General features: G+C 38.4%; 1 long non-coding RNA gene across 1 annotated transcript; it reads left to right on the plus strand.

The window, feature by feature from the left end:
• The first annotated feature begins 1,304 nt into the window (after positions 1-1,304).
• Positions 1,305-19,169, plus strand: LOC105357791 (uncharacterized). The gene is made up of 5 exons (XR_013658473.1): positions 1,305-2,433; positions 2,543-2,923; positions 3,483-3,617; positions 3,758-3,810; positions 17,456-19,169. It is a non-coding gene; the product is annotated as an uncharacterized LOC105357791 (long non-coding RNA).
• The last annotated feature ends 2,379 nt before the right edge of the window (positions 19,170-21,548 follow it).

Below are 21,548 nucleotides of genomic sequence, written 5' to 3' on the forward strand. Positions count from 1 at the left end.
ATCCTTATTTCAATTGAAGTATTTTTCAATGCTAAATTTCCCACTAAAAGAAAAATTCCAATTTTTTATTTTTATTTTTACTTTTAACAGTATTTTTTGTTTACTTTCTATCTCTACTAATATCTCAAAATACTGAAAAGAATTAGCCATGAAGACAAAAGCATCACCAGGTGATGAACCCAAGTAAATATGTTTTTTTAACCTCTCTATCTAAAGGCCAAAAACATGAAAGTTGAAATCTTAGACAGAGAGGACAGTTTGAGTGAGGAGCTAGAAATGGTGCTGGGTTTTGTAACACAATTGTCATGACCGTTTTTATTTTTTTAATTTTTTATTTTTATTTTCAATACTTCTGATCATTAAAAAGTTGTGATAAGCCTAATATTAAAGGACTTATATCATGCAATCAACTTTTTGAGCTTTTCACTGTATTGTAATGTTTATTCCAAACAATCCAAAACTGGGATTTTGATCCATTTGCGCATCTCTCAGCATTCCTGTAAAAACCTGCACTCTGAGCACCAGCCCGTCTTAATCCACAAGGAGTGAAAGTCGGTGCCTCGGAGATCGAGTCTTCTTACTTCGAGGTAAAAAAAATGAACTGTGAAAATAACACCTATTTAGTCAAAACATTGTTTATTAGTGTGCCAAAGGTGAAATCATATATGATTTCACTGAAAGTTTTAAGAAAATATTGATATAGAGTAAACCCTTTAAAATCTTCCGTTCACAATGAGGCAGTACAGCAGGACTCCATGCATCACATCTCTGTGATGTTTTGCGTGCCCATTCTGTGTGATAACAGCACACTGTTACTGTTTAGAGTCAAGTTGAACAGCAGCAGTGTTTCTTTAGTCGTGTTTTGCATGTTGGGCTCAATTTCTGAACAGAGAAAAGTCTCGATACCAAAGAGCTGTTATTCCAGATTTGTTTCAGGAAATGGAAATAAAAAACTTGTCCTTGATCAGTATTTTAAGCATTATTTACTTCAACCAGACCACTTCCAGGAAGTGAGAGAAACTTACAGTGACCGTAAATCAGGCTCAGCCACAGTATAAATGTGAGAATTAACAGGAAACCCACACTGATAAGCTATGAGCCTCAAAAAGACCTGATTACGCAGACATTGTTCTCAATGAAAAGATTTCTTATTATTTAAAATAGAACAATAGTTTTAAGTTAAAAAATAAAACCATAATCATCAACGTTTTTGTTTCAGAATGTAAATATAGTGTAAATAAATGATGGTAAAACTGGCCTAAATGAACTTCACTGAAGTAGACAGGAAGTCCACAGACATGCAGCCCCTTACCCAGCGGTAACAGTTTCACATGTGAGCTGATTCAACACACAGATAAGAGCAAAGTCTCTGTGAGTTCTACCTGTTAGGATGAAAGATCAGGTTAACAAAAGAGTAAAAAGGAGGGATTTACAGGGTTCACCTATGTTAAATTTACATTCTTTATCATAAAAATGATCCATTGAAAGAAGATATTAAATATGTTAAAAGATTCAATGTATATAATAATATTGCTAATTTGTAATGATTTGGGAAAATAAAAAAAATAAAAAGGTTAAAAAGACTTATAAAACATTTTCTTTCTTCTTATCCTTTATGATGTGATCATCTTAACTAATTAATAGACTGTTAAAAGAATTGATTGATTTTTTCATGTGATGATGAGGGGGATCTTTTCTTCACTCCTGTGAATGAGGAGGATCAGGCTTTCAAGTCCGGCCAAAAGCAGATACGGCTGGTGTTCAGTCAGTTCTGCTATAGTCCAACAGAACCACGGCACCCTCAGGATCCAGTGTTCCCAGACACGGCTTAAACATCTCAACATGTCAAAAGTCCCGTCAAAGGAGGCTGCTGAGGATCTCTACGGTGATGCTGCCATCACTGAGCATGTGTGGTCTGTGTAGCAGCTGGTAGTCTGACTTATTCTCACGTAGACATCCTCCAGAGGAGCTGATTAGTTTTGTCGGGTTAAATAGATAGTCTGAACTTTCTCGGAAAAAAAAAACAACACATTTTTAAACATCAATTGTGTGTATTACTCCCCCAAGACAATAAGAAAAAAGAAAAAATAGTTTTAATTGATTTTGACCAGGTTGGCCAGCAGTTCAAATCTCTGTTTTGGTAGAAAAAGGTTTATCACCCTCAATTCTGCAGTTCAGCGCTCTGTTTTTAGACCCAAATTCCTTGTATTTGTATTTGTGAATTCAAGCCAACAAAGAAACCTCAGAAAAAAAAAGTTCCTCTCAGCACACCAATCAAAATCTGCATCCCCTTCAGAGGTACATCTGCGTATCTCACAACATCTACAAGTTAAAGCTGTAACTGCATCTGCAAAGAGGAACATTTGTGTTCTTTGAAACGCATGATTACATCACTCATGGATCCTCTGCACATCATTCTGCCTTTACTATGGGGTAACCTATTCTTTTACTTTCATTCAAATTTGGTCTTATGATTCATTGTATTAGAATTTCAATTTAAAATTGCAAAAGAGAGGCTTTTTAAATGACATCTGTCTTCCAGGAGCAGTTTCCTGCAGTTTTAACTGGACTTCTGCATCAGTGTCTGAGGTGACAGTCAGACATGGAGACAACATCACTCTCTATTGTGACTGCAAAATGGGAGATGAAGGAATGACTGTGTGGTTCAGAAACTGTTTCAATGAGAACCATCCTGTTCTAGTTCTAGATAGAGCGTACCTCTATTCAAATTTAGGGAAAACACAGTTTATATGGACTAAGAACGTTTCCTCTGATTCCTACGATCTGACGATCATCAATGTCACTTATTCTGATGAAGGATTTTACTACTGTGCAACTGAAGGAAAGAAGGTGGAAGACAAGGAAAAAATTGATCAAAAGACGTGGTTTAATTACAGCAACATCATCAGAAAACTCTCCATCAGTAAGTATTTTACAAAAGTGTATTCTTTTTTATTCTGTTTAATCTACAAATGCAATTGTTAGGAAAAAATAAGAATTTGGTCAATTTATAAAGGAATTAATAATTTCTGCTGTATCTCTCTCGTTATGGTCAGAACCTTGAATTTTTGTATAAATTATCATTTGTGAACGTTTTTGAAAAACTTTATGTTTGGATGTAGAAATATAAGGCCAACTGTCTCATGGTTTAGGATTTTACATAATACATGTGTTTTTACTGTAGTTCAATTGGATCTCCTAATTTAATTCTATATATCTGAAAAAAAGCCCCAAATTATCTAGAAGTAAAATATTTGAACTCCTTTAACAAATGTTGAAACTTTCATAACCATTGGAGGATTCAGTTATGCAACAATGAACAGTTTTTATGAACTTAGATGAAAATGTAACTGAATATGAAATTATAAGTTTTATGAAATCTCTGAACTATTAGCATTATGGTTTGATTTTTGAACTTTCTTATCAAATGTTGGATTTCTATGAATCTATTTAAAATCAACCAACTACATTTTTTCCTGTAGAATCCAGTGAACTCCATCATTGCGAAGGTGAGGTACCATGGAATCCAGATGTTTGGTGGAAGCTGCCCCTCTATCTGTGTCCAGCTGTTTCTGTTTTTCTGGTTTTCTCTGTTTACAAACTTTGTAAACACACAGGTCAGTACCAACGGATTTTCACAGATCTTTATTTCATTTTAAGGGTTTTTCAAAGTTTAATCTTCCCCCAAAAGAAAAATTCGGACTTTTACATTTTTCAATTTTTACTTTTAACAAAAATTTTTCATTACTTTCTGCAGTAAAATCTCAAAATACCAAAAAGAATCATCCATCAAGACAAATGCAGCATCAGGTAATGAACCCAGGCAAATGTTGTTTTTTTTTTAACCTTTCTATCTTAAGGCAAAAAACATGGAAGTTGAGATCTTAGACAGACAGAGAGAACAGTTCAAGGGAGGAGTTAAAAAATGGTGGTTGAGCAGCAGGAGCAACAAAAAACAAAACAGTTTTTATGGTTACTTCATTAATTAAAACCTGTATATCAAGTGTATATATATATATATTTGATCAAATGTTTTTTAAAAGTGTAAAAAAAAATTATTGGTGTTGCTGAATTCTATAAGCATTCTTGGAATATTATATCTCCATTATTCATCAGAGCAATTACAGAAATAAAGCAAACCTCAATACTTCCAAAACACATGAATACAGCAGTCACCTCTCTGCTGCCAAAACCTGATAAAGACCTAACTTTCCCATCAAATTATCGCCCAATCTCTCTTATTAATGTAGACTTAAAAATCATCAGCAGAGCTTTAGCTTACAGGATTGAAAAGGTAACCCCCCAAATAATTCACCCAGATCAAACTGGCTTTATTAAAGGAAGACTCTCCTCTCTCAACACGCGAAGACTGTTTAATTTAATACATTATTCGACTCTACAGCAAAAAGACACCATCTTAGCTACCTTAGATGCAGAAAAGGCCTTTGAGAAAGTCAATTGGACCTTTCTCTTTAGTGTCATGGAAAAATTCGGTTTTGGGGAGTCATTCAATAACTGGATCAAGACTCTCTATAATGCACCTTCAGCCACAATAACCACCAATGGTATTACATCACAGAGCTTTACGCTGTATAGAGGAACTAGACAAGGATGCCCACTTTCTCCTTCCTTATTTATTATATTTACTGAACCTTTAGCAGCAGCTATACGACAGAACCTCAACATAATTGAAATTCAGACGTCTCTAGTCCACCATAAAATTAGTTTATATGCTGATGATGTTTTATTGTTTCTACAAAATCCTCAATCATCATTACAAGAAGTTATACAATTAATTAATCAATTCTCAAAAATTGTAGACTACTCGGTTAACTGAAACAAATCAGCTGTCCTTCCGCTGAATAAAACTGAATGGGAAAGTACAGCCTTTACCTCAGCTATTCCAGTACGCATAAATCACATCACCTACCTGGGTATTAAAATTTCCCCAGTGGCGTCAGAGCTGATTAGCCTCAACCTTACACCTCTGTTGAAAACAGTAAGGGATGACCTGCAATGCTGGGTAAATTTACCTATCTCCATCATGGGCAGAATAGCACTAATTAAAATGACAATTCTTCCTAAAATAAATTATTTACTTTCAATGATTCCAGTGCAGCCCCCTCGGGGCTGGTTCAAATCTTTAGACTCAATCATTACAAAATTCTATTGGAAAAATAAAACACCACAAATAAAATTAACCACCTTGCAAAAACCCAAATCTCAGGGAGGTTTGGACGCTCCCAACATTTACTATTACTCACTTGCTAACCAACTGCAATATGTCTATGAGTGGATTCATCCAAGTCAGTCAGACACCATCTGGTTAGATAGTGAAAAAGAAATGTGCAAAGAACTCCAAATCTCAGACATCCCATTTTTAAGTCAATCTATCAAGAGTCATCCATGTTATAAAGTAATGACAATAGCCTCCACTCTCAATGCCTGGTGGAAACTTCATAAAATTACAAACTCAAGTCTATCTATATCTTATTCTACACCTTATTTGGAAAAATCCAGATTTTTTAAGCAATAAAAACCAATCAATCTTCAATTCTGGGCAACAAAGGGTATTACACATCTCTTAGTATTTTTAATTCCAGTGATCTAGTACAATTTTCTTATCTTATCCAAGTATTTGGCATCAGGAATAGTCAATTTTTAGAATACCTACAACTTAAATCTTCAATAGAAGCCAAAATATCTGTAACTACAATAAATCTAGATCTTCCACCTGCAGTAACAGATTTAATAAAAATAAACTCAAGAAGGAAACTTCTCTGTAAAATATATAAAATAATCATATTCTCAGATGAATCTTTATCACTTCCCAAAACAAAGTGGGAAAACGATCTTTCTATTTCTGGTAACACTGAGTTCTGGCTTCAAATATGTAAAAACATCTATACTATGACAAAAAACACTAACTTACAACTAATACAATACAAAACCCTCCATAGAATTCACTACACAAGAGATAAAATGTCAAGAATGGGATATGATTCAGAGATCTGCTCATTTTGCACTCAAAATACCCCAGACACATATATTCATGCAACTTGGGACTGCTCACCCGTTAAAGAATTTTGGGAAGAAATCACCCAAACCTTATCTACCTTCTTGGCCTGCCTCATCCCTTTATCACCCTCATTGTGTCTTCTAGGAGACCTATCAGAATTAACACATTTGAATATTGACCCATCCAAGATTAAATTCATTCTTTTAGTAATAACAATAGCTAAGAAAACAATTTTCATGAGCTGGAAATCAAAGAACACCATAAACCTATCTTTATGGAAATATTTATTTCTTGAATATATTTCTTTAGCCAGTTTATTACCTTCTCTCCCCGACACAATCACACCACTATCAGTATGGTCAGCCTTCATGGAGTTCCTAGACGAACAGTAAGTCTCATCTGAGAATCAAGTATGTGACTGTTGTGTGTCCTTACCTTTAGCTACAACCTAGCGTTGCAGCTTTTCACCTTTTTCTCTCTATAAGGTCCTATTCACTTCATTTGCAGGCGTCTGGCTGATGGTTATGTGTAATTACTCTCAACTTCGTTTTTTGTTTATTTGTTTTATCTATTTATTTTTGAAACAATGACAAGATCATTATTTATAGAGTGGGTTTCAGGAGGGAGACCGCTATCGTTTTTTTTTTTTTTTTTTTTTTTTTTCCAGTATCAAGAATACAATGAATGCATAATTATATATGTCTTGAACCTTTCCTGTCTATCTATATGATTCTTTTATAAAGTTTTTCAAGTGTTTCGTTTTGTCTTGTTTTGTTTAGTTGTTGTGTTGTCTCACTTAAATAAAAATAAAAATTAAAGCCGCAAGCGGCGTTGTATGGCCCGCAGACGCAACCCGCTCCATGCCCAACTCTACGCACCACCGCTGACCTCACCGCCCTCACAGCCCACAAATTAAAAGCTAGTCAAGGCTGGATTTGCTAATTATGCTAACAATGCTAACTATGCTAATGTGGCTAAAAGTGCCTGCATTGCGATCAGCATCATCAACTGACTCAGAAAAACACATTATCTAAAATGCTAATTATGCTAACTATGCTAGCTACGCTAATGTGGCTTAAAGTGCTAGCATTGCGATCAGCATCATCAACTGACTCAGAAAAATACATTACCTAAAATGCTAATTATGCTAACTATGCTAGCTATGCTAATGTGGCTAAAAGTGCTAGCATAGCGATCAGCATCATCAACTGACTCAGAAAAACACATTACCTAAAATGCTAATTATGCTAACTATGCTAGTTATGCTAACATAGCTAAAAGTGCTAGCATAGCGATCAGCGTCATCAACTGACTCAGAAAAACACATTCCTCCATTGGTGAGAGCTATATGTCATAAGTTGATAAAAAAAACCACTTTTTCCAAAATGGCGGCTTTTCTGTTGATTTTATCTCCATAGCAACCATTTTATGTTTTGGTCCCCTCGGGAGGACAAACAGATTGACGTCAGTTTCGGACAAATCGGTAAAAGTAAACTTTTTGTTGTCCTTAGCAACAGTGGTTTTATGCTAACCGCGCCCACATTCCTTATATGTCCATACCCAGTGTTTTTCAATGTATGCAGTTTCAGGTATTATTGCAGGCATTCAAATTTCACAGTAGTCCTTTGAAAAACATAGGAGTTATAACAGTGCGCCACTTTGCTAGCTCGCCACGCGCACGCCGTTTAAGATCTACAACTTTCAATTCCAACATTTTTTCCACAGTAGCTTGCCATTGATGCCCAAAAAGTTTCGAGACAATCGATGAAAATTCCAACGACAAGTTTACGTTTGAATCTGGTGGTAAAGGTGTTTTTTATAGAAAATTCAAGATGGCCGCCTTTTCCCGAGGTCAAAAGTCGACGAAACTCCAGAGGTGATTGTAGACTTACGCTAGGGACATGCGCGTCAAATTTCGTGAAAATCGCTCGAAAAAAAGTTTATTTTTCCATATTGTGTAAAAACGCGAAAAACTCAAAATGGCAGATTTTGGCACAAAATGGCCGCCAAACCGTAGGTCGTGTCGCCATCACGTAATGACTTCAAAACTTTCTTTGGATATACCCGACAAAGTTATCTGGGTTTCGTTAGCCGATTCTTTAAAAAAAAATCCGAAAATTTTTTTTTTTGCCGAGTCAGCACTTTTTTTTGCGAAAGTTTTTTTTTTACCACGTCCACATTCCTCTATCGATTTTGTCGTAGATGACATCGTTTTGTTCAGAGTGGGTCAGGGAATCGCATATTTCAGTTTCAGGCTATTCCGATAAAATATGTGCGAGCTAGCTAAAATGGCGACGGTTGCGAATTCGCCACGCGCACGCGTTTCAAGTTCTACAACTTCTAATTCCAACATTTTGTCCACAGTAGCTTGCCATTGATGCCCGAGAAGTTTCAAAAAGATCGATAAAAATCCCTAGGACGAGTTTTCGTTTGTATCTGTTACTAAAGGTGCTTTTTTTTGAAAATCCAAGATGGCCGCCCCTTGCCAAGGTCAAAGGTCAACGAAACTTCTTTGGCAGTTGTAGAATTGTGTTTTTGGCATGTGTATGCAATTTCGTGAAAATCGCTTGAACAAAAGTGTCGTTTTCCCATATTGTGAAAAAACACGAAAATCGCCATTTCTCTGAGTTCGCCACAAAATGGCCGCCAAGCCGTAGGTCGTGTGGCCATCCCATAATGATTTCAAAACTTCTTTGGGATATCTCCAACACACGTGTTTTGGCTTCGTAACTGTATTTCAAAAAAAAATTTTTTGGCCCCATAAGCGATTTTCGGCCCATTCATTTTTTTTACGGGAACGCTCGCTGTGATGTCATCGACTTCGGGGGGGTGACGTTCTCTTTGCCGAAAATTCATTTTCAATTTATCCCAGATGTGTGCCAATTTTGGTGAGTTTTCGGGTATGTGGCGGGGGTCAAATTTAAGCTCAAAGACGCCGTTAGTGTGCAAGAATAATAATAATTAAAGCCGCAAGCGGCGTTGTATGGCCCGCAGACGCAACCCGCCTTCCACGCCCAATTCTACGCAACACCGCGGCCCTCTCCGCCCTCACCGCCCACTAATTAAAAGCTAGTCAAGGCTGGATTTGCTAATAATGCTAACTATGCTAACTATGCTAATGTGACTAAAAGTCCTAGCATAGCGATTAGCATAATCAACTCTCTCAGAAAAACACATTACCTAAAATGCTAATTATGCTAACTATGCTAGCTATGCTAATGTGGCTAAAAGTGCTAGCATAGCGATCAGCATCATCAACTGACTCAGAAAAACACATTACCTAAATGCTAATTATGCTAACTTTGCTAGTAATGCTAACATAGCTAAAATTGCTAGCATAGCGATCTGCATCATCAACTGATTCAGAAAAACACATTACCTAAAATGCTTATTTTGCTAACTATGCTAGTAATGCTAACATAGCTAAAAGTGCTAGCATAGCGATCTGCATCATCAACTGACTCAGAAAAACACATTCCTCCATTGGTGAGAGTTACATGTCATAAGTTGATAAAAAACCCACTTTTTCCAAAATGGACGGCTTTTCTGTTGATTTTATCTCCATAGCAACCATTTTATGTTTTGGTCCCCTCGGGAGGACGAACAGATTGACGTCAGTTTCAGACAAATCGGTAAAAGTAAACTTTTTGTTGTCCTTAGCAACAGTGGTTTTATGCTAACCACGCCCACATTCCTTATATGTCCATATCCAGTGGTTTTCAATGTATTCAGTTTCAGGCATTAATGCATGCATTCAATTTTCACTGTATTGTATTGAAATGCATGGGAGTTATAACAGTGCGCCAATTTGCTAGCTTGCCACGCGCACGCCGTTCAAAATCTACATCTTCTAATTCCAACATTTTTTTCACAGTAGCTTGCCATTGATGCCCAAAAAGTTTCGAGACGATCGCGGAAAATTCCAACGACAAGTTTACTTTTGAATCTGGTGGTAAAGGTGTTTTTTATAGAAAATTCAAGATGGCCGCCTTTTCCCGAGGTCAAAGGTGGACGAAACTCCAGAGGTAGTTGTGGACTGGCTCTAGCAACATGTGCGTCAAATTTCGTGAAAATCGCTCGAAAAAAGGTTCATTGTTCCATATTGTGTAAAAACGCGAAAAACGCAAAATGGCAGATTTTGGCACAAAATGGCCGCCAAACCGTAGGTCGTGTCACCATCCCGTAATGATTTCAAAACGTCCTTTGGATATCGCGGACAAGGGTATATTGGTTTCGTTAGTCGATTCTCAAAAAAAAAGTTCCGATTTTTTTCGTTTTTGCCGAGTCGGCACATTTTTTTGCGACGGTTTTTTGCTTACCACGCCCACATTCCTTTATCGATCTTGTCGTGCGTAGCATCGTTTTGTTCAGCGCGGGCCAAGGAATCGCATATTTCCTCTTCACGACATTCCGATGAAAAATGTGCGAGCTAGCCAAGATGGCAACGGTTGCTAGCTCGCCACGCGCACGCCGTTCAAAATCTACAACTTCTAATTCCAACATTTTGTCCAGAGTAGCTGGCCGTTGGTGCCCGAAAAGTTACGAGACGATTGATGAAAATTCCAACGATGAGTTTTCGTTTGTATCTGGTGCTAAAGGTGCTTTTTTGAGAAAATTCCAGATGGCGGCCTTTTCCCAAGGTCAAAGGTCAACGACACTTCTGGGGCTTTTGTAGACTGGAGCTGGCAGCAAGTGTGTGCAATTGCGTGAAAATCGTTCAAACAAAAGTGTCTTTTCCCCATATTGTGGGAAAACACGAAAATCGCCAATTCTCAGAGTTCGCCACAAAATGGCCGCCAAGCCGTAGGTCGTGTGGCCGTCCCATAATGATTTCAAAACATCTTTGGGATATCCCCGACACGTGTGTCTTGGTTTCGCGGCTGTATTTTGAAGTACATTTTGTTCGGCCCCATACGCGATTTTCGGCCCATTCATTTTTTTGACGGGATCGCTGGCCGTGATGTCATCGTCTTCGGGGGGGGTGACGTTGACTTTGTGGAAAATTCATTTGCAATTTATCCCAGGTGTGTGCACGTTTTGGTGACTTTTCGAGCATGCGGCGGGGGTCAAATTCTCGCTGAAAGGCGGCGAAGTCGTCGTTCCAACTGCGAAAACAATATGGTCCTTGCAGTCAGTGACTGCTGCTGCGGGCCATAATAATAATGAAACAAAGCCGAAACAATATAGAAGTTTTTGTGGTTAGGATTTCCTATGTATTTCAATGCGGCCTGTCTTTTACTATAGGCTGGGCATGTCTTTTTGGCTTTAAACCCGTTCTTTGAGGGCTTTTTGGGGCTTTTTTGTGCTTTTGTCGTCATTTTTGCGACTACAATTTTTACGTTTTTGCGTTGGTGTTGTGCGTGTGTGTGTGTATTTTTGTTGCGTTACACAATTGTCGTGTCGTGTGCTTTGGGCGACTTTTGACCCCATTTTTTGGCGTTTTGACGCGTTTTTTTGACGTTTTGGACCTTTTTGAGTGTTCGACCCTCGTACCAGTTACAATATGGTCCTTGCACTCTGTGAGTGCTGCGGGCCATAATAATGAAACGAAGCAGAAACAATATAGAAGTTTTTGCAGTCAGGTGGCCTATGTATTTCAATGCGGCCTGTCTTTTACTATAGGCTGGGCATGTCTTTTTGGCTTTAAACCCATTCTTTGAGGGCTTTTTGGGGCTTTTTTGTTTTTTTGTCGTCATTTTTGCGACTACAATTTTGACGTTTGTGCGTTGGTGTTGTGCGTGTGTGTGTGTATTTTTGTTGTGTTACACAATTGTCGTGTCGTTTTGTGCTTTGGGCGACTTTTGACCCCATTTTTTGGCGTTTTGACGCGTTTTTTTGACGTTTTGGACTTTTTGAGTGTTCGACCCTCGTACCAGTTACAATATGGTCCTTGCAGTCTATGACTGCTGCGGGCCATAATAAAGCCGCAAGCGGCGTTGTATGGCCCGCAGACGCAACCCGCCTTCCACGCCCAACTCTACGCACCACCGCTGACCTCACCGCCCTCACAGCCCGCAAATTAAAAGCTAGTCAAGGCTGGATATGCTAATTATGCTAACAATGCTAACTATGCTAATGTGGCTAAAAGTGCTAGCATTGCGATCAGCATCATCAACTGACTCAGAAGAACACATGACCTAAAATGCTAATTATGCTAACTATGCTAGTTATGCTAACATAGCTAAAGGTGCTAGCATAGCGGTCAGCATCATCAACTGACTTAGAAAAACACATTCCTCCATAAGCTCATAAGTTAGTAGAAAAAAACCACTTTTTCCAAAATGGCGGCTTTTCTGTTGATTTTATCTCCATAGCAACCATTTTATGTTTTGGTACCCTCGGGAGGACGAACAGATTGACGTCAGTTTCGGACAAATCGGTAAAAGTAAACTTTTTGTTGTCCTTAGCAACAGTGGTTTTATGCTAACCACGCCCACATTCCTTATATGTCCATATCCAGTGTTTTTCAATGTATTCAGTTTCAGGCATTAATGCATGCATTCAATTTTCATTGTATTGTATTGAAATACATGGGAGTTATAATACTGCGCCACTTTGCTAGCTCGCCACGCGCACGCCGTTCAAAATCTACAACTTCTAATTCCAACATTTTTTCCACAGTAGCTTGCCATTGATGTCAAAAAAGTTTCGAGACAATCGATGAAAATTCCAACGACAAGTTTACGTTTGAATCTGGTGGTAAAGGTGTTTTTTATAGAAAATTCAAGATGGCCGCCTTTTCCCGAGGTCAAAGGTCAACGAAACTCCAGAGGTGATTGAAGACTTACGCTATGGACATGCACGTCAAATTTCGTGAAAATCGCTCGAAAAAAAGTTCATTTTTCTATATTGTGTAAAAACGCGAAAAACTCAAAATGGCAGATTTTGGCACAAAATGGCCGCCAAACCGTAGGTTGTGTCACCATCACGTAATGATTTCAAAACTTTCTTTGGATATACCCGACAAAGTTATCTGGGTTTCGTTAGCCGATTCTTTAAAAAAAAATCAGAAAATTTTTTTTTTTGCCGAGTCAGCATTTTTTTTTGCGATCGTTTTTTGTTTACCACGGCCACATTCCTTTATCGATTTTGTCGTATATGACATCGTTTTGTTCAGAGTGGGTCAGGGAATCGCATATTTCAGTTTCAGGCTATTCCGATAAAATATGTGCGAGCTAGCCAAAATGGCGACGGTTGCGAATTCGCCACGCGCACGCGTTTAAAATTCTACAACTTCTAATTCCAACATTTTTTCCACAGTTGCTTGCCATTGATGCCCGAGAAGTTTCAAAAAAATCGATAAAAATCCCTAGGACGAGTTTTCGTTTGTATCCGTTACTAAAGGTGCTTTTTTTTTTAAATCCAAGATGGCCGCCCCTTGCCAAGGTCAAAGGTCAACGAAACTTCTTTGGCAGTTGTAGAATCGTGTTTTTGGCATGTGTATGCAATTTTGTGAAAATCGCTTGAACAAAAGTGTCGTTTTCCCATATTGTGAAAAAACACGAAAATCGCCATTTCTCTGAGTTCGCCACAAGATGGCCGCCAAGCCGTAGGTCGTGTGGCCATCCCATAATGATTTCATAACTTCTTTGGGATATCTCCAACACGCGTGTTTTGGTTTCGTTGCTCTAATTTGAAATATTTTTTTTTTGGCCCCATAAGCGATTTTCGGCCCATTCATTTGATTTACGGGAACGCTCGCCGTGATGTCATCGTCGTGGGGGGGGTGACATTCTCTTTGCCGAAAATTCATTTTCAATTTATCCCAGATGTGTGCCAATTTTGGTGAGTTTTCGGGTATGTGGCGGGGGTCAAATTTGAGCTCAACGGATCCGTAAGAAAGAAGAAACGTAAAAAAAAAAAAAAAAAATTAAAGCCGCAAGCGGCGTTGTATGGCCCGCAGACGCAACCCGCCTTCCACGCCCAACTCTACGCACCACCGCCCTCAACGCCCTCACCGCCCTCACCACCCTCACCGCTCAAAAATTAAAAGCTAGTCGAGGCTGCATTTGCTTATTATGTTAACTATGCTAACAATGCTAATGTCGCTTAAAGTGCTAGCATAGCGATCAGCATCATCAACCCTCTCAGAAAAACACATTGATCAAAATGCTAATTATGCTAACAATGCTAACTATGCTTATGTGGCTAAAAGTGCTAGCATAGCGATCAGCATCATCAACTGACTCAGAAAAACACATTACCTAAAATGCTAATTATGCTAACTATGCTAGCTATGCTAATGTGGCTAAAAGTGCTAGCATAGCGATCAGCATCATCAACTGACTCAGAAAAACACATTACCTAAAATGCTAATTATGCTAACTATGCTAGTTATGCTAACATAGCTAAAAGTGCTAGCATAGCAATCAGCATCATCAACTTATTCAGAAAAACACATTCCTCCATTGGTGAGAGCTATATGTCATGAGTTCATAAAAAAACCACTTTTTCCAAAATGGCGGCTTTTCTGTTGATTTTATCTCCATAGCAACCATTTTATGTTTTGGTCCCCTCGAGAAGACGAACAGATTGACGTCAGTTTCGGACAAATCGGTAAAAGTAAACTTTTTGTTGTCCTTAGCAACAGGGGTTTTATGCTAACCACGCCCACATTCCTTATATGTCCATATCCAGTGTTTTTCAATGTATTCAGTTTCAGGCATGAATGCATGCATTCAATTTTCACTGTATTGTATTGAAATGCATGGGAGTTATAACAGTGCGCCGTTTTTGCTAGCTTGCCACCCGCACGCCGTTCAAAATCTACAACTTCTAATTCCAACATTTCTTCCACAGTAGCTTACCATTGATGCCCAAAAAGTTTCGCGACGATCGATAAAAATTCCAACGACAAGTTTACGTTTGAATCCGGTGGCAAAGGTGTTTTTTATAGGAAATTTAAGATGGCCGCCTTTTCCCGAGGTCAAAGGTCGATGAAACTCCAGAGGTAATTGTAGACTTATGCTACGGACATGCGAGTCAAATTTCGTGAAAATCGCTCGAAAAAAAGTTCATTTTTCCATATTGTGTAAAAACGCGAAAAACTCAAAATGGCAGATTTTGGCACAAAATGGCCGCCAAACCGTAGGTCGTGTCGCCATCACGTAATGATTTCAAAACTTTGTTTGGATATACCCGACAAAGTTATCTGGGTTTGGCTAGCCGATTCTTAAAAAAAAAATCCGAAAATTTTTTTTTTTTGCCGAGTCAGCACTTTTTTTTGCGACGGTTTTTTGCTTACCACGCCCACATTCCTTTATCGATCTTGTCGTGCGTAGCATCGTTTTGTTCAGCGCGGGCCAAGGAATCGCATATTTCCTCTTCACGACGTTCCAATGAAAAATGTGCGAGCTAGCCAAGATGGCAACGGTTGCTAGCTCGCCACGCGCACGTCATTCAAAATCTACAACTTCTAATTCCAACATTTTTTCCAGAGTAGCTGGCCGTTGGTGCCCGAAAAGTTACGAGACGATTGATGAAAATTCCAACGACGAGTTTTCGTTTGTATCTGGTGCTAAAGGTGCTTTTTTGAGAAAATTCCAGATGGCGGCCTTTTCCCAAGGTCAAAGGTCAACGACACTTCTAGGGTGTTTGTAGACTGGAGCTGGCAGCAAGTGTGTGCAATTGCTTGAAAATCGTTCAAACAAAAGTGTCTTTTCCCCATATTGTGGGAAAACACGAAAATCGCCAATTCTCAGAGTTCGCCACAAAATGGCCGCCAAGCCGTAGGTCGTGTGGCCGTCCCATAATGAGTTCAAAACATCTTTGGGATATCCCCGACACGTGTGTATTGGTTTGGCGACTGTATTTTGAAGTACATTTTGTTCGGCCCCATACGCGATTTTCGGCCCATTCATTTTTTTGACGGGATCGCTGGCCGTGATGTCATCGTCTTCGGGGGGGTGACGTTGACTTTGTGGAAAATTCATTTGCAATTTATCCCAGGTGTGTGCACATTTTGGTGACTTTTCGAGCATGCGGCGGGGGTCAAATTCTCGCTGAAAGGCGGCGAAGTCGTCGTTCCAACTGCGAAAACAATATGGTCCTTGCAGTCAGTGACTGCTGCTGCGGGCCATAATAATGAAACAAAGCAGAAACAATATAGAAGTTTTTGCAGTCAGGTGGCCTATGTATTTCAATGCGGCCTGTCTTTTACTATAGGCTGGGCATGTCTGTTTGGCTTTAAACCCCTCTTTTGAGCGCTTTTTGGGGCTTTTTTGTGTTTTTGTCGTCATTTTTGCGACTACAATTTTAACGTTTGTGCGATGGTGTTGTGCGTGTGTGTGTGTATTTTTGTTGCGTTACACAATTGTCGTGTCGTTTTGTGCTTTGGGCGACTTTTGACCCCATTTTTTGGCGTTTTAACGCGTTTTTTTGACGTTTTGGACTTTTTGAGTGTTCGACCCTCGTACCAGTTACAATATGGTCCTTGCACTCTGTGAGTGCTGCGGGCCATAAAAATAAAAAGACTGACTAAAATGAAAAAATATGATGGCCAAGACCATGCAAAGGAACAATGCAAACAAAAAAAGAAACATTGCATTTAAAAATAAATGATGCTGCAAAGAAAAAATCCCCAATTGTAGTGAATTATCAGGGGTTGACTTTGCCCGTGCACAGCTGTGATAAGAAAGAGAAAGAAGGAACAGGAGTACAGATTGGAAAAGGTACAAGAAAGTAGATGAACATGTCAGTGTTTAATGTCACTATGTGTACGCTTTAATGTATTATTTGTTTCTAGACCATCTAGCCCCAGCTTTGAAAGTAAATTGGAGGATGCTGGTTTATTGTTAGGTTTTGCTAACAGGAAGAAATTCATTGTGCAGAAAGACCCTTGAGAAGAGAAGAATTGAATTTTGTAGCTTTACTCCAACATGCAGCAGAAACACAGTTCTATGTTCCACCGCCCGCTCTAATCCAGAACAGTCTCTACCACAAACACAACCATGAACAGGTACTGAGAGCCTGGAACCAAAATACATCTGTTGTTTTTATCATTAATAATCATACCAACAATAATCTAGGGTGTGGGTAACAATTGGATGAATGTGAAGTCGGCTTTTTTATTTGCAGCAGCGTTCCTTTTTTTTGTGTTTCTTTGATTTCCTACATCACTTCTTTTTATTTGCAGCAGCCTAAAGAGTTTGGAATTATGGATGATGTTTAACGTTGAGTAGTTTATTACGCAAGAGTTTTTCACCCAGTGGATATTCCCTAATCTCAAAAACTCAGAACCATTGGGATTAAATCATTCTTGAATAGGAAAATGCTTTGGACTACCAGGTTTTGTAAATTACTGCAACCACATGGAGATATTTGAGGCATTAGAGAGTTTGAGGGACATCAGCTGTAGAACTGAAGCCACATGTATGAAAAGTGTTTTCATCACATTTTCTCACAATGAAGGTAAAAAATTAAACTTTTGCATTTCAGGATGCTGCACTGGAAATCTACCAACCATCTGTGGGACCGAAGAGGAAGAACGCAGCTCATCCTTCAACCTTTAGCACATATTCTGCTGTCCAATACACCTCACATGTGGATCATCTGTCATAAAGGAAACAAGGAAACTGATGAAGTCAAGTGAACATTTTTTTGAAAACGTTCTTTTTTTTCCAGAAAATATTGATATGAAAGACCAGCATTTCACGAAAACTTATCGTAAAAGTTTTTGTGTTTTTAAGCCAAATATTTTGCTGTTAAACTAGGTTCACACCGGCCTCAGCAATGAGTTAAAGGGACCAATTTCAATAAAAAGTTCATGTAAAAATGTGTAAAAGTACATTTGTGTTCAAATATTTGCATTTTCATGTTCATTTGGACATTCTTAAGACTGTTTTCGGGATCTCCGTACTGAACGCAAGTTGAAAGTTAAACTAGTAGAACTTTGAACAATCAGGGACTCAGATTTGATAGTGACGGGTCAGAGTCAAAGTTGATCATGGAGGAGAAATTCATAAGGGAAGTTTGTTCCCGGCCAAAATTATACTGTATAAAGTCTTTCGTGATTTGCACCAATTTGATATTTTGCATGAAGCCTCTTCCAACTGTCGGTGGCGGACATGAGCTTATCTTGGAAAGCGACAGTCCAGGGTGAACACTGTGTGCTAAAAGAGCGTTCAAGAATCCATAATCAGCGTGTTCTTGAACACGTGTCGAATGCCTGGCGTGAAAGTAGCTTTAGGGTCAAGTGTTGCAACAATTGCTAAACTTCTGCCCAACTGTTTTTTTTTATCACAATGAGGCATTACAGCAGGACTAAACCACTTTTAACGTCACCTAGGAGTGAGTAATTGTGTTATTGACTATACAAAAGGGGCAAAGTTAAAAAGCCTTGATACCAGAAAGTAGTGGACACCCTAGATTTTTCAAATACACAAAAATTGTTAAAATTGATTGTTAAATTTTTATTTTTTGACTTTATGAAGGACAAATTTGTTGATAAAACAGATTTCCATGCGTCACATCTGTGTTTGTGCCCAGTTCTGTGTGATAACAGCAGACTGTTACTGTTAAGAATCAAGTTGAACAGCAGCAGTGTTTCTTTTGTCATGTTTGCATGTTTGGTTCAGTCTCTGAACAGAACATGAGACAATAGCTCTAAAAGGAAACATTTGTTTCAGGAAACGGCAAAAAACGTTGTTGATCATTATTTTAAGTACTATTTATTCAACAAGGCCCCTTCCAGGAAGTTAGAGAAACTCACACCGACCGTAAATCAGGCTCAGCCACAGTCTAAATGTGAGAATTAACAGGAAACCCACACTGAAAAGCTATGAGCCACAAAAAGACCTAATGTCGCAGACATTTTTCTCAATGAAAAGATTTCTTATTATTTAAAATAGAAAAATAGTTTCAAGTTAAAAAAAAAACATAATCATCAATGTTTTTGTTTCAGAATGTAAATTTAGTATAAATAAATGATGGTTAAACTGGTCTAAATGAACTTATGCAGCCCCTTACCCAGTGGTAACAGTTTCACATGTGAGCTGATTCAACACACAGATAAGAGCAAAGTCACTGTGAGTTCTACCTGTTATAATGAAAGATCCAACGTTTAACAAAGGAAGGAATTACAGGGTGTACCTATGTTATATTTACATTAAGATATAAAATGTGTCCAAAATGTCAACAGATTTTGGGAAACTCCTAAAATAAAGGTTTCAAATACTTTAAAAAGGTTTTGTTTCCTTCTTTACCCTTATCATGTTATCATCTTAACCAATCATTAGATTACTAAAAGCATTGATTGTTTTTGTCATGTGATGATGATGAAGATCTCTGTGGCGATGCTGCCATCACTGAGCATGTGTGGTCTGTGTAGCAGCTGGTAGTCTGACTTATTCTCACATCTACTTCTTCCAGATGAGGGCTACAATGATTCATCTCGACTATGTTGAAAAAACAACATTGATTGCGTGTACTCCTCCTCCAAGGCTATAAGAAATGAGAAAAAAAATGAGATTTTCTTGAACTGATTTAGACTTTGTTGGGTAATTAAAAGATTCTCCATGTTGGCTCTCAGTTTGGTTGCGAAAGGGAACAAGCATCACTTTTCATGTTTATTAAAACATGGACGAAATGAAAAGTCAAAACGAAAACCTAAAAACATGAACTTCATCTAATTAATTGTTTATTACTCCTCAAATGTCTTTTTTTTTTTTAAAAAAACATCTTTCAGCTCTTCCATCTGACTCTTTAAAGTGTTCTCTTGATACTTACTGTTGTAAAGAAAACAAAACTTTAAAGAAAAATGCTAAACTAGATTTTTAAAAAAATGTAAAGTCTCTGTTACAAAAAACTACAAAATCAAAACGAACTGATGTCTTTTGGCATGTAAAGCTCACAGGAAACCCACAACAACAACAGATTGAATCATGCAGACAGATGGAGAGTGTAGATAAGTTCACAGATTCAACAGCTACAAAAAACACAGACTCCAGTAAAGTGTAATGTTGTTTCGTCAGGACAATGTTTATAACTAAGACTTCATTTACACCACACAGTAAGCTATTATTGTACAAATACAAATGGAGTGTCTAAATGGCAGTTTAAACTCTGCACAAACTCTGCTTGTATCAGCAGTTGTACTTTTGACAAGTAACCCCAGTGGTTTAGCTCTGAACGCCGTACCAGTTTCACTTTGACACACGCTGGAGCTATTTTCCCATAGAAACTTGTTTGCTTCCTGAAGCTGGGCCACAAGTGTGTTTTGGGTTTTATTATTTGTGGGGGGTTTTCTGCTAAAAAAGTGGCTTGATTTTAGTCAGAGGTTGCTTGAATGCAGCATCTGGTCCATGAAGACGTTCTGTTTCTGCTGTTTCCTGGAGAGGTGCTTTATCACAGCTGTCAGCAGGTGGATTGTTAAGTGGGGGATGTAACTTGTGTTCTTGAATGTGCTTTTAGCCCATGGTGTTCACACTGAGCAGGCAGGAAGGGGCTTCTTCTCCTACTTTTTCTACTGTATACTAGGGCATGACTGCCACCTACAGGTGGAAGAGGCTTGTTGCGAAAAGTGGTGCAGATCTTGATGCAGGCTTTTTCTTTCACAGCTCTATTCCAAAATATGAAAGCCTTGGTTTGAAGGAAGCCCGACAAACCACAATTATTATTTTCTTCTCCGAGATCAATGTTTAAACGGTTGACACTTCCATTAATTAACCCTTGTGCTCTTAGATGACCCCGCCCTTACTTTGACGTGTTGTCCCTACCATGACAAAGGTGGATAAAGGTGGAAAGATTTCATTTAATCCATGGACACCAGTGAAGATCACAAATCATTGAAGAAAAAAGGTTCAGAGCACTGTCTAGTGGGTCTAGATGACCCATTCCCAACGTTAAAGTGCCTAGTAAGCACAAGGGTTACAAGGGACACCATCCACAAGTCACTACCAAATCCAATATTCTCCAAATTCTCTGCTTCCTCGCTTTTTGGGGGTAACGATGACAATGAGAACTCTTTCATCTCCTTTATTCTGTGTTTGTGCACACACACACACACATGCACCTTCAAGCACAATGGCAAATTTAGGTGTAGAACTGTCCAGCTGGAAGGATGAACTGGCTCACAAAAGATGTCTGAAAAATTATGCTTTTCTTAAAAGGAAGAAATCCTCTTTTGATCATTTGTAAAAGCGTTCCCTGTGGTCTTTTACGGTAATTATGATTATGAAGTTTTAAACTAAATCAAAAAACCTGCATCGTTTTCTATATTTTTTCCAGCGGGGTAGAACTTCATTAGCAATCCCTCCCCCTTTCCCCTCCCCATTGCTGAGAGCTTGGAGCAGTGAACCACCCAATCTGCTCCTGACTCACAATTATATGAATAAAAAATAACCAGAAATTCAGTTTTAAGCTTAACGTTATATTATATTTTTCCTCCATCATCATAAAAAGGCCGCAAAAACATTAAAAACACACACAAAAATTGATTTTCATCAGAGTAGGTCTTTAAGCATCATTTCCCAGCTTAATTCTACTTTTAGTTCCTAATCCAGCTGCAATCATACGTTAAATGAGGCAACTG

Source organism: Oryzias latipes, chromosome 1 (genome assembly GCF_053564925.1).
Source record: "Oryzias latipes strain Hd-rR chromosome 1, Olatipes_Hd-rR_3.1".
Taxonomy (NCBI): Eukaryota; Metazoa; Chordata; class Actinopteri; order Beloniformes; family Adrianichthyidae; genus Oryzias; species Oryzias latipes.